Genomic DNA, 3,745 nt, shown 5'->3' with positions numbered 1-3,745 from the left:
GCAAGCGAGTGTGGGGTCTGACCAATGCACAGTCAAGCACACCAGCTACTGCAGCAGGGCAGGCAGTTCCAGGTGCCAGTATGGGTACTGGCTCACTGTGAGGCTCCAGCTGGACTAGGTACACTGCAAGCAGCTTTCACAGCTGGCACTAGGAAACACAGTGGTGCTCAGATTCTTGGAGACTCCAGGAACCACAAGGCCCCAAAAGGGAGTCATGGCCCTGACTTGGGGAGCTCCCAGGTCTGGGTTCCCCAAAGGGCCACAGCTCTTCTCCCCTTCTCTCTTCTTTCCTCCTTGTCACCCACAATGTGGCGAGTAAGGGATGTGTTTCAGCCCTGTTTGTATTACAGCTGTTTTAGCCCTGCCATTGGTCCTGCGTTCTTGTCCTGCATCCAGGAAGAATGAGGTATGCAGACAAGTGGAGAGTGAGCAAGATGAAGAGATGCTTTATTGAGCAATAGAACAGCTCAGAGAAAACCCACAGGGGGCAGTTCCTCTCCGTAGTGGGCAGTTCCACTCCGTAGCCAAGGTGTCCCAACAAGTGCTCAGCTCTCAGTAAAGAGGGTAGCTCCTCTTTGCATCCTGTCATCTCCCCATCATTTCTCTGTCCTCTGCTTGAGTCTGGCTGAGTCCAGGGTTCTTATGGGCCTCAAAGGGGAGGATGTGCATGCTGATTGGTCCATGGGCAGCCATGGGTGTGCCCGGGGTAAAGCACCACAAGTTATCCCTCCAGTCCGAGGGACTGGTGGCCCGGCCCCCAGGCTTCAGGCTTTCCCTGAATTGAAGGTAAGGCTTCACCGGGGACCTGACCCCTTCCAACCAGGAATCTGTCTGCCTTCTGCCACTGTTCAGGCACCCAGGCTATTCATGCCAAGGGGCGCCTGCAGGCCAGCACTGGACTGTCCTCAGCACTGCCTCAGCCTCCCTCCCATGCTTGTCAGCACCCAAAGTTTGATGGGGCAGAGTTAGAGAGGGACTGGCGTGTCAGTGCTGCCCCCAAGTGTGTGCATATCCCACTGGGCTGTGACAACACCCAGGCTTGGCCCTGACTTTGCTTTGAGATTGGACCGGGCACTGACAATAAGAAGAAGCCAGGTAGCAGGAGCAGACACTTCTGAGCCTGCAGTGTGGCACAGGGTCTTCCCAGGCTCCCAAGAGTGCATCGATGCCTGAATCCACAGCCATGGCAAGGCAGCTGCAGCTGCACCAGGAAGTTCCCACCCCACCAACTCAGAAAGAGCAGGGCTCCTGCTTGTCCCTGGCTCCCACCAGCTCCAAGGAGCATGCAGTGACACCCATGCCTCCTTGCAGCTGAGGTGGAGAGGTGCTCCAGGTTCTCACTGGGCCCCTCTCTGGCTGCTCTTCCAGGCCTGACCACACTGCTCTGTGACTGGCAGGCAGCTTGGCCCAGCCCCATTATAGTGGCCCCTAGGGTGACGGGCTTTGGGGGCTCCCAGGGGTTAGTTCCAAGTACGGTCCACCTCCCTGCCACACCCTCCCCACAGTGGTGGTGAGCAAGAGCAGTGACATGAGGCCAAGGTCCAGAGCAGCGGAGGCTCTGGGCCTGGGAGCAGCCCCCACATGGCTGTATGAGGATAAGAGCAGTGCAGAGTGCAGTCAGCTGTCTTGGGGACATGAGGCACAGAGGACATGGGGCACAGGAGTCCCACCGCCACCACTGCTGTTCCCATAGTCACTCCCACTGCCACTGCCTGTGCCACTCCACTACAGCTAGCATGATGGCAGCAGCTGCTCTGAACGGCCTGCGACTGCCGTGAATGATATGATCATATACCTAGAAAACCGTAAGACTCCCCCAAAAGGCTCTTAGAACTGATAAATGTATTCAAAATTGAGCCCAGTTCTATACTGAGATCTCCTATTACAATAGTCCTGAATAAAATTTGTTTTTGCCACTTTAACTACTTCCAGCTGTGGTTTGTCTTTGATAGCACCCTGTCAAATTGCTTAGTCCCCATCACTCAGAGGTAGTATCCACCCCACAGAATGAGATTTGAAAATTTCAAGGGCACTAACATGACTGTGGAGGATCATCTGTGTTATTGTCCCCTTTTCTTTTTTTTATTTTTAAAATATATATTTTTTGAAAATATTTTGAAAGTAATTAAGATCCCTGATTGGAAGGGGAAAAAAATCAACTCAATGAAATTTAGGAACAGAAATGCAAGAGCAGCGGCTGCATCCGGCCCCTTCCACCCGAGGGGCGCGGCCAGGAGATGTTCCTTTTATGATACCAAGTGCACGCTCCGGTCGATGCAGAATCACTTAATTACCAGCCTTCTGGTGGAAGGACCCTGCCCAAAGTCAGGGTCAGAAATAGGACAGCTCATCGTGCTTGGCTTTGTTGGTCTGGTAGTTAGACAAGGTCAAGGGCTTGTTTTCGTGAGGGAGACTTTGGAATACTCGCAAGTGGACAATCGTCACCGACATGCACCTTGATGAAGTAGTTCATCCCCGCAACCACCTGGCTCCTGAAGGACACAGCCTTAAACACGGGGAACTTCTTGTTTTCTTTTTCTTCAAGCTGGGACCTCACCTGGTCGGCAATGTTCTGGGTCTCGGCGGTGGCGGGCTGCGAGGTGGCCGGCGCCCCACACATCATCGTGGTGGCGGTGGAGGGACTCGGCGAGTGGACTGCCCTTTTCTTAAAGGTAAAGAACAATACGTAGTGACAATGAGTAGACAGAGACACAATAATGAGCATTTGTGAGAAAGAGAGGAGCTTAATTAGAGTCTCTCCAGTTTAACCAGAAGAGTCCTGGTGTCTTAATCCATGTTGTGTTACTGTAACAAAATATCCGAGGCTGGGTAATTTATAAAGAAAGAGATTTTACTTAGCTCATGGTTCCGCAAGTTGTACAGGAAGTGTGGTGCCAGCACCTGTTTGACTTCTGGTAAGGGCTTTTCTGCTGCATCAAAACATGGCAGAGAAGGTCAAAGGGGAAGCAGGTACATGTGAAAAGGAATAACCAAATCCAAGAGGTATCCTGGCTTTATAATGATCCATTCCCTGCAAAAGTCAATCCAGTCTCACAAGAATGAGAACTCACTACCTCAAAAACGGCACCAAGTCACTTATGAGTGATCCATCCCCATGTCCCAAATACCTCCCACTAGGCCCCACCTCCCAACACTGCCACACTGTCGATCACATTTCAACATGAGATTTGCTGGGGACAAACAAACCACTTCCAAACTGTAGCACATGGGGAAATACCATTTCTATGACCTCTTCAATTGAGCTCAGATTATCTTCTGTATATGATCAAATGTACTAATATAGGTATACAAATGCCCAGCAAAAATGATGATTATAGTTATAACACTAACTCCCATTGACTTTCACACATGTATAGTGCTTTATAATATCCAGAGCATTTTTGTGTGATTTAGTTTAATTCATTCAACTCTAACAAGTAGACAAGACTGAGCTAAACAACTTCTGGCTTAAGATCAGTGCTGATGTGGGCATTCCTAGCTCCGGAGGTCATTAGCTCTGCCCTGTGACCTACAAAACATTGACCTGCATCCCACTGGATCTCCGGTAACTGCCTGGTCTGCCCTAATCTTCTATGTGCTCCTCTTGAAATTTACCTCTTATAGATATGACTTATGGTACCTACTACCGTAATCTATGATCTGCCACAAAGTTTTACAAATTTTCTCTTAATAATACATCTACTACTGTCAGGCCCTTATCATCTCTCACTTACACTTTTAAGAC

General features: G+C 50.1%; 1 pseudogene; it reads right to left on the bottom strand.

Moving 5' to 3' along the window:
- Positions 1-2,299: 2,299 nt before the first annotated feature.
- Positions 2,300-2,623, bottom strand: LOC100410324 (cystatin-B pseudogene; annotated as a pseudogene).
- Positions 2,624-3,745: the final 1,122 nt, after the last annotated feature.

This window comes from Callithrix jacchus, chromosome X (genome assembly GCF_049354715.1).
Source record: "Callithrix jacchus isolate 240 chromosome X, calJac240_pri, whole genome shotgun sequence".
In the NCBI taxonomy this organism is placed as follows: Eukaryota; Metazoa; Chordata; class Mammalia; order Primates; family Cebidae; genus Callithrix; species Callithrix jacchus.
Note: the sequence above shows the minus strand (reverse complement) of the source record. Positions and strands in the feature narration are given on the sequence as shown.